The sequence below is a fragment of the Schistocerca serialis genome, chromosome 8 (assembly GCF_023864345.2).
Source record: "Schistocerca serialis cubense isolate TAMUIC-IGC-003099 chromosome 8, iqSchSeri2.2, whole genome shotgun sequence".
Lineage (NCBI taxonomy): Eukaryota > Metazoa > Arthropoda > Insecta > Orthoptera > Acrididae > Schistocerca > Schistocerca serialis.
In genome coordinates, this window is record NC_064645.1 from 619,976,503 (window position 1) to 619,991,697 (window position 15,195).

At 40.8% G+C, this 15,195-nt stretch overlaps 1 protein-coding gene across 1 annotated transcript in view; it reads left to right on the forward strand.

Moving 5' to 3' along the window:
* Positions 1-15,195, forward strand: part of LOC126416261 (1-phosphatidylinositol 4,5-bisphosphate phosphodiesterase classes I and II) — a 395,393-nt gene that overhangs the window by 318,731 nt on the left and 61,467 nt on the right. The window lies entirely within an intron of this gene.

Sequence of the window (15,195 nt, forward strand, 5' to 3'; positions counted from 1 at the left end):
CCATATATCTGCTACTGTATCATAACTAAGAAGAAATGGTACAGAAGCTTCATTTGATGGACCAAGGAACATGCTAGGATTGCGAGGAATAAGAAAGCTGGTCAACTAGCAAAGATTTCAGCTGTAGGATCTAATTGTTATTGTCAGAGACATGGTTAGGACCGAGTGGAACAAGGAGTGGGAAATTGATGATCAGCTGGGATCTAATTGCTTTAGTTGGAGCCATAGTCAGAACCAAATGGTACACGGAGTGGGAGATTTTCCAGACAAATCTACCTACAAACATGCTTAAAATGGTCTTGATACTCTTGACAGAAGTGAATATAACTGTTTATAAACTGCTCAAGAAATTCTTGGCATTAGAATATAATTGAACAGTTTGGATTGGTGTGTGTGTGTGTGTGTGTGTGTGTGTGTGTGTGTGTGTGTGTGTGTTTCATTTATTTTCATTATTTTGAAACAAGTTTGTTAACCTAAGATGAAGAGAATTGTTGGATACTGACTTATTTAAGACTTACTTGACTTAGTTCCTGTCGTTCCCTTTGGAACATAGAGCCGTGATGAAATTCCTCCATCTGGTACGATTTCTAGCAAGTCTCTTCACTTCACTCCAGGTTTTCCCATCCTCTGCAGCTTCTCTCTCAATCGTCCTTTCCCAGGTCTGTTTGGGATGACCACGTTTTCTAACTCCTTGAAGGTCCCAGTCCAATGCCACCCTTTCAACAGCTCCATCTGGTTTCCTCAATGTATGCCCTATCCAGTTCCATTTTCTTTCCTTGATTTGTGTATTGATTGGTTGCTGATTTGTCTCCCTCAAAAGATCTTCATTTGTCATTATATCTGACCATCTCACATTTAAAATATGCCGGAGACAGCAGTTGATAAAAGCTTGGAGCTGGTTTTTGATGTGGTTAGTCACCTTCCAAGTTTCGCAACCATACAACAGAACAGCCTTCACATTGCTACTGAATAGCTGGAGTTTGGTCTTCTTTGAGATGTTCCTATTTCTCCAAACAGGGTACAGTTGTACAAACACACCATTTGCTTTGCACATGCGACTACGGATGTCCTCCTCAGCACCTCCTGTAGTCGTGACTATACTTTCGAGATAGAGGAAAGATTGAACCTGTTCTACACATCCTCTCCATCAATGGCCAGCCTAGTTATGATGGTCAAATGTATCCATATTTCTTTGGTTTTGCAAACATTTCTTTGATGTCTCGATATCGTTGTGCCATTAAGCAGATGTCGTCTGCGAAATCTAGATTTTCTAGCCTATCCCGCACCCCCATTGCACACCATTCTTCCGTCTCCCCATCACTCTCTTCATGACATGGTCCAACACCAAAAGAAATAGTGTTGGTGAAAGAATACACCCTTGTCGTACTCCCAAATTGACTTGGAAAGGCTCTGTTAGTTCTCCAGTATGTCGTACTTGGCATTCATAGTCTGTATACATTTCCTTGATGATGTTAATAATCTTCATTGGACTGCCACATTTTGCAAGTGTAACCCACATGACACTTCGATTGGCAGTCGAAACCCTTTTCAAAGTCAATGAAAGTAAAGTAGAGGATGTGTTGCCACTCCACACTTTGTTCCAGAATAATTCTGAGAGTATTGATAAGGTCCACACAGCTTTAGTGGTGTCTAAAACCTGTCTGCTCTCTCCTCATTGTGCTTCCACAGAATTCTTAATGCAGTTTAAAATGGTCCTCGAAAGTACCTTACTCGATACTGACAATAGGGTAATGTCCCGCCAGTTGTTGCAGTTAGTAACATCTCCTTTTTTGGGTATTTTCACGATAATACCGTGTTTCCAATCTGTTGGCAGTTTCTCCTCTCTCCTATCTTCTCTAAGAGGATGTACAATAACTCTACAGTGGTGTCCAAATCTGTTTTCAGCATCTCAGATGTTATGTTGTCTGACTTATTTAAGACATTCTTAATGTTAATGAAATTTGAGTTTTAAGTTATTTAGCAATTTGTGGAAAGGCAGCTCTGTAAGTTTTGAAGTGACTATGTTGATGTACTTAGAAGCCAACAAAATAAAACAATAAAAATAAAATAATCATATTACATTGATCACATAGATAGGAGCCTCTGGGCCTTAGCAGAAAGCCAAAATTAGCAAATGATTGAAGCTCACGAAGGTTCTCATTAGCAAAAATCCTAGAAACATACTTCAGCTTACATACAGGAAGAGAGCGCAGACCCTGATGGGCCAGTCAAGAAGCAGTTGTAGAGACTCTGAATGCCATGAAAAAATTTATCATATAGCGGAGATGCTGAGTCACAGAAAGGTGAAAAAAAAAAAAAAAAAAACTGTTGGATAGTTGGCTAACAACGCCTTTGTCAAAAACAGACAACACACACACACACACACACACACACACACACACACACACACACACACACATGGCCACAGTCTCATACATTGTACACTCCTGGAAATTGAAATAAGAACACCGTGAATTCATTGTCCCAGGAAGGGGAAACTTTATTGACACATTCCTGGGGTCAGATACATCACATGATCACACTGACAGAACCACAGGCACATAGACACAGGCAACAGAGCATGTACAATGTCGGCACTAGTACAGTGTATATCCACCTTTCGCAGCAATGCAGGCTGCTATTCTCCCATGGAGACGATCGTAGAGATGCTGGATGTAGTCCTGTGGAACGGCTTGCCATGCCATTTCCACCTGGCACCTCAGTTGGACCAGCGTTCGTGCTGGACGTGCAGACCGCGTGAGACGACGCTTCATCCAGTCCCAAACATGCTCAATGGGGGACAGATCCGGAGATCTTGCTGGCCAGGGTAGTTGACTTACACCTTCTAGAGCACGTTGGGTGGCACGGGATACATGCGGACGTGCATTGTCCTGTTGGAACAGCAAGTTCCCTTGCCAGTCTAGGAATGGTAGAACGATGGGTTCGATGACGGTTTGGATGTACCGTGCACTATTCAGTGTCCCCTCGACGATCACCAGTGGTGTACGGCCAGTGTAGGAGATCGCTCCCCACACCATGATGCCGGGTGTTGGCCCTGTGTGCCTCGGTCGTATGCAGTCCTGATTGTGGCGCTCACCTGCACGGCACCAAACACGCATACGACCATCATTGGCACCAAGGCAGAAGCGACTCTCATCGCTGAAGACGACACGTCTCCATTCGTCCCTCCATTCACGCCTGTCGCGACACCACTGGAGGCGGGCTGCACGATGTTGGGGCGTGAGCGGAAGACGGCCTAACGGTGTGCGGGACCGTAGCCCAGCTTCATGGAGACGGTTGCGAATGGTCCTCGCCGATACCCCGGGAGCAACAGTGTCCCTAATTTGCTGGGAAGTGGCGGTGCGGTCCCCTACGGCACTGCGTAGGATCCTACGGTCTTGGCGTGCATCCGTGCGTCGCAGCGGTCCGGTCCCAGGTCGACGGGCACGTGCACCTTCCGCCGACCACTGGCGACAACATCGATGTACTGTGGAGACCTCACGCCCCACGTGTTGAGCAATTTGGCGGTACGTCCACCCGGCCTCCCGCATGCCCACTATACGCCCTCACTCAAAGTCCGTCAACTGCACATATGGTTCACGTACACGCTGTCGCGGCATGCTACCAGTGTTAAAGACTGCGATGGAGCTCCGTATGCCACGGCAAACTGGCTGACACTGACGGCGGCGGTGCACAAATGCTGCGCAGCTAGCGCCATTCGACGGCCAACACCGCGGTTCCTGGTGTGTCCGCTGTGCCGTGCGTGTGATCATTGCTTGTACAGCCCTCTCGCAGTGTCCGGAGCAAGTATGGTGGGTCTGACACACCGGTGTCAATGTGTTCTTTTTTCCATTTCCAGGAGTGTATATTGTATGAGTGTGTGTGTGTGTGTGTGTGTGTGTGTGTGTGTGTGTGTATTGTCTGATTTCAACAAAGGAAGCTAACTTTCTGACAGTCTTTTTGTTGTGCCTTTCTGTGTCCCAGCATCTCCACTATATGGTGAGTAGCAACTATCCTTGTCATATTGTTACATTCCATCCTGGATTTTCCATTGTTTGATGAAATAATTTATGTTCAACAGCTGAAATTATATCTTCTTATTATTGTTTGATTCTTCATGAAAAGATTAACTGTAATTTATTGATCATGATTGAAAAATTTTTACAAGACACAAATACATTAATTATTGACTGCCAGAAGCTCTGATGCCAACGGCCTTGCCACAGTGGTAATACCGGTTGCCATCAGATCACTGAAGTAAGTGCTGTTGGGCTAGGCTAGCACTTGGATGGGTTACCATCCAGTCTGCCGAGCATTGTTGGCAAGTGGGGTGCAATCAGCCCTTGTGAGGCAAACAGAGGCGCTGCTTGATTGAGAAGTAGCAGCTCCAGTCTCGGAAACTGACATACGGCCGGGAGAGCGGTGTGCTGATTACATGTCCCTCGATATCTGCATCCAGCGATGCCTGTGGGGCTGAGGATGACACAGCGGCCAGTCAGTACCATTGGGCCTTCCAAGGACTGTTCAGATGGAGAGAGAGAGAGAGAGAGAGAGAGAGAGAGAGAGAGAGAGAAGCTTTGATAGTAATGCTTTGAGTTATAGTCACGGACAAAGTGAGCAACACCAATTAGCAATCGTATAGTTTTGTGAACAGTCAGCAACAGCAAAATCAGTTAGATTCTTGAGGGTATAAACAGACTCCTGGTGAAGTGTCGTCAATTGTAACTAGACCAACTGATAATCCAGTGAGTATAGCATGAAACTAATACCACCAAATGATTGAGTCCCATCTGCACTCTGTCTTTTATGAGCAATATAAAGCGAGGGGCATCGTTTGTTGGACATTGATGGGCTGGAAGTGCTGTCAACTAAATGATTTTCATTTTTGTCTTTTCTCAATGATTTTTCTATCCAGCAATACAGCACACACAAGGCCTGAAGTGTCCTGGTTATGTTCAGCATCCAGTAGCTTCTCTTTGTTGTCATCTTCAGTTCATGTAGGCAGTCTAACTGATGAGCTTGATTTCTGTGGTGTCAGCAGGATGGAGACTTGGGTATCTTACAGTTTTTTTAATTTTGGCTGGAGGGACACAACTGGTTTATAATGGCACTGTACACTGCCTTCTCTGGTGTCACATTTAGTTACAGTGAGGTGCCTGGGCTATAGCTGCAGTCAATTTGGGATCTCCACTGTAGTCCTGGCCCACATTGCTGTGCCAATACAGAATTGGGGATTGTAGTACAGAAGACAGAGTGCCAGCAGTCCACACCTAATTATACATCATTACTCTGTAGGTCGCAATTAAGTACCTGGCAGAGGGTTCATCGAATCACCGTCAAATTATTTCTCTGCCATTCAACTCTCGAACAGCGCATCAGAAAAACAAACGCTTAAATCTTTCCATGCAAACTCATATTTCTCTTATTTTATTACGATGATCATTTCTCCCTATGTAGGACAGCATCCACAACATATTTTCACACTCTGAGGAGAAAGTTGGTGATTGTAATTTCATGATAAAATTCTGCTGCAACAAAAAACACCTTTGTTTTAATGATTGTCAACCCAATTCACCTATCATATATATGGCACACTCTCCCCTATTTCATCATAATACAAAATTTGAACTTTTTCAATGTCCTCCATCAATCCTGTTTGATGCAGGTCACACACAGCACAGAAATACTCTTGAAGAGGCTGGGCAAACATAGTGTAAGCAGTTGTTGTAGTAGACCTATTGCATTTTCTAAGTGTTCTGCCAATAAATCACAGAATTCGATTTGCTTTCCTCATAACATTATTTGTGTGGTCATTCTAAGTTATTCATGATTGTAATCCCTAGTTATAGATTGATGTCTGCTTGTGTCTGTATATGTGCGGATGGATATGTGTGTGTGTGTGTGTGTGTGTGTGTGTGTGCGCGAGTGTATACCTGTCCCTTTTTCCCCCCAGGGTAAGTCTTTCTGCTCCCGGGATTGGAATAACTCCTTACCCTCTCCCTTAAAACCCACATCCTTTCATCTTTCCCTCTCCTTCCCTCTTTCCTGATGAAGCAACTGTGGGTTGCGAAAGCTTGAAATTTGTGTGTGTGTTTGTGATTGTTATTGTCTCTATCAATGTACCAACGCTTTCGTTTGGTAAGTTACAGAATCTTTGTTTTTAGATATATTTTTCCACATAGAATGTTCCCCTCTATTATATTCATATCACTAGTTATAGATTTGTATGATTTTATTGTGCAACTGAAGTTTAGCAGATTCCTTGTACCATTCATGTGGATGGCTTCACTTTTTTCATTAATTGCAGTAAATTACCACAGTGTGCACCATATAGATATCTTGTCTGAATCATTTTGCAATTGGTTTTGATCATATGATGACTTTACAAGATGGTAAATGACATCATCTGAAAACAATCTAAGAATGTTGCTCAGATTGTCTCCTAAATTGTTTAAATAGATTATGAAGAGCAGAGTGTCTGTCACACTTCCTCGGGGAACACCAGATGTTAATTTAGTTTTACTCGATGACTGTCCATCAATTACTATGAACTGTGTGTTCTTTCTGACAGGAAATGATGAGCCCGGCAATAACAGAGATTATACTCCATAGGTACATATTTTAATTAGAAGTTGCTTGTGAGGAATGGTGTCAAAAGCCTTCTGGAAATCTAAAAATGTGAAATCAATGTGATATCCTCCGTTGAAAGCGGTCATTACTTTGTGAGGATAAAGAGCTAGTTGTGTTCACAAGAACAACATTTTCTGAACCCATGTTGGCTATTTGTTAATGAATCATTTTCATCAAGGTAATTCATACAATTTGAACACAGTATATGCCCCAAAATCCCAGTGCAAGTCAACATGAGTGAAATGGATCTACAATTCAGTATATTACTACTATTTAATTTCTTAGGCTTTGGTGTGACTTGTGCAACTTCCCAGTCTTCAAGTACATATCTTTCAATGAGCGAATGGTTGTATACAATTGCTAAGTATGGCGCTATTGTATCTGAAAGGAATGTGACCACTATTCAACCTGGATGGGAGGTCTTGCCTTTATTATGTGGTTTCAGCTGCTTTGCTACACTGCGGATATCTACTTCTGACTTACTCATGTTGGCCGTTGTTCTTAATTCAGTTTCTGGAATATTTACTTTCCTTTTCCTGTGGTGAAGGAATTTCAGAAAATCGTGATTAGTTACTCTGCTTTAATGGCTCTGTCATCAGTAACATCACCATTGTTATTGCACAGTGTATATATTGATTGTGTCTTTCCACTAATGTACTTTACTTGCAGCCAGAATTGTTTTAGTGTGAAAACTCTGAAAAACATCTCAAATCGAAGTTTGCACTAAATTTCAAGTTTCTGTAAGATTTTGCCAATCTTTTGGGTTCCGCATTCTTGTAAATTTGGCATTCTTTCTTTGTTGCTTCTGCAACAGTGTTCTGACCTGTTTTGTGTACCATGGGGGATCCGTACCATCTCTTATTAATTTATTTGGTATACACCACTGAGTTGCCCTCAGTACCATTTCTTTGAATTTAATCTGGGCTACACTTAGATAGTCAAATTGGAAGGGGTCAAGATTGTCTCTTAGGAAGGCACCAAGCGAATTTTTATCTGCTTTTTTAAAAAGACATACTTTGTGTTTATGTTTGGTGGATTCAGATGTTACAATATTCAGTCTCGCAACAGTAATCTTGTGGTCACTAATTCCTGTATCTATCTTGATGTTCCCTATTTGCTCAGCATTATTTGTTGCTAAGAGGTCAGATATGTTGTTGCAACCATTTACACTTTAAATGGGCTCCTGAACTAATTCTTCAAAATAATTTTCTGTGAACACATTCAGAACAATTTTGGACAATGTTCTATGCTTAGCACTGTCTTAAAACACGTATTTTCACAAACATATCAAGGGTAGATTGAAGTCACACCAGCTATAATTGTATGAGAGTGAAATCATCTGAGTTTTATTCCAGTTGTCTAGTATAACCTCTACCTGTACTTACCTCACAGGAACGATCTACTTCAATTTTAATACTTCTTAAGCTACAAGGTGTACAACTTTGCTTCAGCTGTTTTTCCCCAACATTTGGGGCTTTAATGAAACAAATTGGTTACACATGTATCATTCAAAGTATTTTCCATTACTGGCCACTACTTTCTTCCATCTTTCATGCATTTTGCGAATCCCGCGTCAAAAAAATTGTTCATCTTTTAAAGCGATCCACAAATCGATCCAATTTGTGACTTCTTCATGAGATCGGAAGTGTTGATTAGCCAGGCCATGCGCCATTGATCTAAGCAGGTAAGATAGTCAGAGGGAGCAATGTCTGGAGAATATGGTAGGTGAAGTAGGACTTCCCATTTTAATGTTTCCAAGTATGTTTTGACCTCTTTTGCAACATGGGGTCGAGCGTTGTCGTACTGCAAAATCACTTTATCGTGCCTCTCACTGTATTGCGGCCGTTTGTCTTTTAATGCTCTGCTCAAACGCATTAATTGCATTCGATAACGAGTACCTGTTATTGTCTCACTTGGTTTTAACACCTCACAGTACGCAACACCGAGTTGGTCCCACCAAATGCAGAGCATGATCTTGGAGCCGTGAATATTCGGTTTGGTCATCGATGTGGAAACATGGCCGGGATATCCTCATGATTTTTTGTGTTTAGGGTTATCATAATGAACCCATTTTTCGTCCCCAGTCACAATGCGATGCAGAAATCCTTTCCGTTTTTGCCTCTGGAACAACTGTTCACAAACACCGTTCAACGTCTCTTGGTTTCAGCTCCCACGGGACGCAAGTTCCTTCTTTCTGAATTGTGCCCATTGCCTTGAGACATTTTGAAATGGCTTAATGTGTCACTCCCATTAATTGTGCCAATTCTTCTTGAGTTTGATGTGACCCTCCACTCAGCAATGTCTCCAATTCGGCATCTTCGAAAACATTCTCTCTTCCACCACTATTCCAATCTACGACATTAAAATCACCATTCTTGAAGCGTTGAAACCACTCATGACACGTTCTTTCACTAACAGCATCCTAACCATACGTACTTGAGAGCATTTCATGAGACTCAGCCGCTGTTTTCTTCGTATTGAAACAAAACAGTAAAACCTCCCACAAAGGATGAGAATTAGGCTCGTAAACTGACATTTTCAGTCAAGAATAACTTTATGATACAGACATAAATTGATTAATGTTTGAATGAGGTTATGTTGACCGAGCTCCAAGCTAACTGCCTGATGTCTGCGATCTGTTTCTTTCGACCGCTACTTACCGTTGTCACCACCTATTGGCAAATGGCGGAAACAAAGTTGTACACCTTGTGCTGCTGACAGCAATAAACACTCCTCCATCAACTGTATTTAATCTGTCCTTTCTAACACTGTTAGGTCATTTGTAAAAATTTCAGTTGATCTTATTTCCAGCTTTAACGAGCTTTCTGTATGTATAACGATTTGAGCTTCAGTGCTTTCTATTAGTGCTTGGAGATCTGCTATGATAATTTACAGCTACAGTACAATTGCTCATCCTGCATCCTTTTAGACTGATGTGCCCTTTCTGTAGTTTCCCGAGACCCTCTAATGGGGAGGGGGGAACATGGAGTCCCCTCCACACAGTCCCTACTACCGTCTGATCCCCTTAGGCTCTGCACCAAAGGACCACAGTCAGTTCTATTGATGATACTACTGATGGTGAGCCCCACCTTTATCTCACAAGTGTGACTGACAGTGGAGTCCCCTCCACACAGTCCCTACTACCGTCTGATCCCCTTAGGCTCTGCACCAAAGGACCACAGTCAGTTCTATTGATGATACTACTGATGGTGAGCCCCACCTTTATCTCACAAGTGTGACTGACAGTCCTTACCATTTCAGCTCGACACCTCAAAGGGGAGAGATTCTCTTCTGATCCAAAGTGATACTCATTATTAGTGCTGACATGAGCCACCAGCTGCATTCCGCTGTACCCTGTGCTCTTCATGGCATTGGGAAGCACTTGTTCCATATCTGGAATGTCTCCTCCCAGTATGCACCCCAGTGCAGACTGGATAACAGACTGGATTCCTTCCTGTTCTTGGCAGCCAGATCGCTAAGGAGTCCCATTATGCACCTAATATTGAAGCTCCTGATTATCAGTAATACCTTCCAGACCTTGAGGGCCAATGAGACTAGAGGCTCGCTCTGGAACACAGGGAGTGGCTGCATCTGGCTCAGGGTCTACATCAGCCACAGATAGCACCTGAAATTTGTTCATCCCCTGAACTGGGGAGGCCCTCAGTTTGGCCCCCTGGAGAGGCTTTAATGGCCTGCCACACCTAGCAGCAACCTCCAACTCAACCATGACTGTGGGCTCAACCTCAGTGCAAGGCAGTACCCAGGGCAGCCACAGTAGAAGACTGATCAGGGGATGTGAGGAAAGTGCTTGGACACTCTTTGGATCCCCATGTCCATCCCCCCACAGTGATGCTCATTGTCAGCAGCCTGAAGCTGCATGACCAAAACCAACACCTCATGGAGCTGTGAACGAAGGGTCACCAACTCAGTTCACATCGGAACAGAGCAGTCACAGTTCCTATCCATACTAAATACAGTGGAGATATGCTTTACAGACAGTAACCACACAGATAACTGGAAATAAGTCATTCCTTTGTGAAACTCATAAAACAAATTCACAAACACATGGTGTACCTGTTGCAGGAATGGAAGGAGCTGTCTCCCTGGTAGTACAGCCTATTCTGAACTGTTCTAACTGAAACAAATGAATAAAAGCCTGTGCAATGTGAGGGTTGCTATAAGGCAGCATTTCAAGTGGCAGTACTTTACACTACACTGCTACTAAAATGGAAGACTGTGCCTAGTAATCACTGGTGGTGGGCATGTCTGAGGATGGACTGTTTCCACTGGCTGTTGTGCTCCTGTTTGTGCACAGAAAATGAGCGAGAGTGTACTCTGGAGATAATATTTATAATGGGGCCATTGTAAGATGAGCTATTGCATTTTGTTTGCAGAAGTTACGTGAAATAAATTGAGGACCATTATCTTGCAAATGTTACTTAGTAATCCTACTAGAAGAAAAAGAATTTTCTGACAGTCTTCTGTAGATGTATTTGAATTGATGTCCATTACATAGGGGTAGTTTGATTACACATTGACAACTTAGTTCATTGATGTTAGAAAGCATCCTGGATAGCCAATATTGATTCATTGCCAAGTTCAAGGACATATTTTATGTGGTAAACACTGAATTTGGTGTTCATGTGTTTTTGTACATGCTGGACAAATGTGTATTACTTTTTCTGTCATTAGATAAGCCTGGCCTCTAAACATCATAATGAGCTAGTGCCTTTCATACAAGCGTAACAGGAGGGACTGTGATGTTCTGCTTGAGATTTTATCACCAGGATCCCATTTACCATTTATCAAGCATATCTATGTGAAAGTAAAGCTAATAATGCTATGTCATTAGGACTCTTTTTCCAGAGACCTAAATCTACAAGGTGTTCCCACATTTTACATACATGAAATAATTCTCTTTTCTTTTTAATAACTTCTGGCACACATATGTAGCTAGGAACAAAGAAAGCTTTATGTTTCTTATACATAGATTTCATCTTTTCATGCAGATACCACAATACATGGGAATGAAAATATGCAATAGGGTAAAAGACATAATTTTTTGAAAAGTTTATACTGAAGTGATAAAAAGAAAATTGTATATCACTCTGTTGGGTAATTTTTTAATGATGATATGATTATTTGAGTGGCAATAGAAAATTTAATTCAGATTTTGGAGTTATATCATAATAAATGTTATATTCCGTGTATAATTTATTTTAGTTATAAACTGATGAATTTCCTGTAGGCTAAAGCAGTGATTTTACTTGTATGTTATGAGACAATGAAATTCTGATTCTGTTTCTTATTTAACCTTTTTTATTTTTATTATGACTCATCTGGTTAGAGGATCATGCTCTGTGAGTCTTGCAATGGTTTGTGTCATTTTTGGGAAACTATATATGATACTTGTCTAGTTGTATGCAGACTATATCCTGTTGGTTAAGTGATGTTCAGGACTTATTGATAACCAGGAGAGTTCATTTGCATTAACATTTTTTAAATCAACTTGTAAAAACTCTGATTGTTATGTGCACCGAGTAAAAGTTCTCAGCACTGTGGGTGCTGTGCTGCTTGCTTTGACCCACTGTTGTGAGGCCCAGAATTTGCCACTAGCAATGTTTAACCAGTAATTGTATGGAATTTCACTCCACAGATATTGGATATCTGCCTCTTCTTTGATTTATAACGTATTTAATTGAGCCTGATTCGATGTGTTGGATGCATACGCAATTGATTGCTCACTTCCATCTGAATTTTTATTGCTACGATGGTACCTGTTCTGTGCTCTGATGCATATGCCAAAGAACTGAATGTTCACTGCTTATAAGTTGCTGAATGTGTGGCCAGTCTCAACTTTTTTTCAGTTTAAGGAATACAGAGTTGATCTTTGAAGACCATACGTATGTAGTGTCTAAGCCTATTAAGCAGGTGCATTATCTAAGATGCATTCAGAATTTATTTGACATAATAGTTTGTTGCCCAGGAAAGCCTACAATTCCATCAGTGGCTGTTGGTAATGTGTGTAAGGCTTTTAAATGCTGCTAGTTTTGCCAATGTTCTTTTATAACTAAGAATATACCATGGTCTGTTCTGTTTGTTCTTGGAAGAACTACATGTATTGAGATTACATTTTAGGCCTGCCTTGTTTAATCTACTGAAAAATGTTTACAAGTTCGTTGTATGGTGGGTGCACTTGGTATCCCAATAGGCAATCTGTTATATTTATATAAGCAAATGAGTGTGTTCAAAATGGCAATTTACTTAGAAAACTCATCTAGTAGGAATTGGGGATATGATTCTGCAAGATCAATTTTTGATGAACACTTTCCACCAGGTAATTTAGAAAGTAGGTCATTGATGTAAAGAATGGAGTCAATATCTATTGTAGCTTGTGTGTCAATTATGCTTTTAGAATCTCCACAAGTAAATTAAGAATTGTTTGGTTTCATGACCTCAAGAATGGGTGTTGCTTAGCTGATGGCCACCACTAGTTTGATTATTCTTACTTACAATAATCTATCTAATTCTTTCTTAAGGCTGCTTCTAACTGTGAATGGCATGGGTTGGGTCAAGAAAAATTTATGGGTCATAGTTGGTTTAAATGTAATGTGGGCTTAGAACTATGATGCACACTCTAGCCCTTGTGCAAATAAAAGTGATACATTCATAACATTGTCTTATTTCCTTAAAGGGAATAAAAGATGAAATTGGATTAATTTCATCCTGTAGTTTGAAGCTGAGAGATGTAAAGGTGTTCACACAAAATATTAGCAGCATTTGTTAAGGTAATAACTATAATATTTATTGCACATGATACCTTTTTGTATCGCATGTACTTGTAAAATTGCCTGGTAATGGTAATATTTTGGTTTGAATGAAACTAAACCAAAAGATGTAGGAGCCAGTGGCTGGGCTTGTAACTGATAGTATATGCTCACTCATTCAAACAGTGGCTGCTCCTGTATCTGCATGAAAATTAATTGCTTTATTTACTATGTTGAGAGAAACAGGCAGGTTACATGGTGCCTGGAACATACTGACCCAAAACTGAAGCAATATTCATTTCCAGGGGGGTCTTTAGGCAGAGGAAAATGTGACCTCATATGTTGTAAGATTTTCAAAGTGATTGCCATAATGGACATGTTGATCAAACATATAATATAAAACAGTCATGATGCTGTGGCCTATTGAAATTGGAGTGAACATATCATTAAGATGACATCTGGATGGGTAGGGTATTTTGATTGATACTTTGGACTGGGATGTGACTGTGCTGTTTGTTTAGTGCAGACCTCTTGTAGCCACAGTGCATGTGTACAAAACATCTGTAAATTTAGATGGGAATGATTCTGACCTAGGTGCTGTTAACTGAACATATTTTACATGTGCAACTTTCAGCGCAAGGGCCAGTGATCTTGAAATGTAACCTTCTTCACTTGTTGATAAGAGTCAGATTACAGAAAATGTTGTCCCAAAATTGAGTAGTTCCTGAACAGTTTAGTTGTTGATCATGATGTCAATTTGATTTCCTGACACCCTGGCATCCATCATCCATGAAATATTATCATCTATGGTGATCTCACCTTCATAGATGGTCCTCTCATTTAGTACTGCTAATTTCAGCAGCTGGATGAGTATCTGGAATCTCTTGTGTGCTGATGGAGAATGACTGTCACATTGGAGAGAAATCTCAACCAGGAGTATGATGATAGGCTTCATCCCACAGGTCAACTGTAGTTACCTGCAGTAGCTTGACATGTGCAGAGGTGTTCTGTTCTTTGGTGTCTTGTGACATAATAGTTGTCAACACTCTTTTACTCTCTTTAGAGTTGCACAAGACATGCTCACAGTATCCACAATGGAAACTTACTGGCTTGTTGCTCCAACTTCGTTCTTTCATTTTGGTCCACCATATAGAGATAGGTGTCAATGATTGACGAATGTCTCCTTGAATTAGCAATGTTATTTCCTCCATGCTGGATTCAATATTCAATCCTTTTACTTCCAGCCATCAGGATTGTAATGTTCCTGCTCTCATTCAAGGCATAAAAATTTAGCTCAAAGTTCTAATTATAGACTATATTTTTCTCAACAACTAAAAGAGGAGTTTTGCAAATCATAGACATTTTAGGGCAGAAATGCTCCTTTTATCGTGAATACTTGCCTTGAATAATCCAAGAGTGTTGTTCATTGTTGTTCATGTTTGTTCTCTGAACACTGTTTCATTGCTTTTTTAATTATACTGAATTCTTACGCAATTCTTGTATGTTAAGTTATTTAAATAAAAATTCCAACAGGGATATACTGATTATTTTCATCATTTATTCATTCCAATTAATTACAACTGACTCACACTGCTTAGTGATTCACATTAACAATTCAATAACAATTCTCTATAACAACTAATTGATTTGGCCCAACTCCACAGGCCTTATATTGAAAAGTAACAATTCGTACTTACAGTATTGTTATAATAAATATATCATGTAATTTAGAATGGAGAAATACATGTACAAAATTATTTATGTGTGGCAGTAAGCTTGGTAGGAAGCATAGACATAT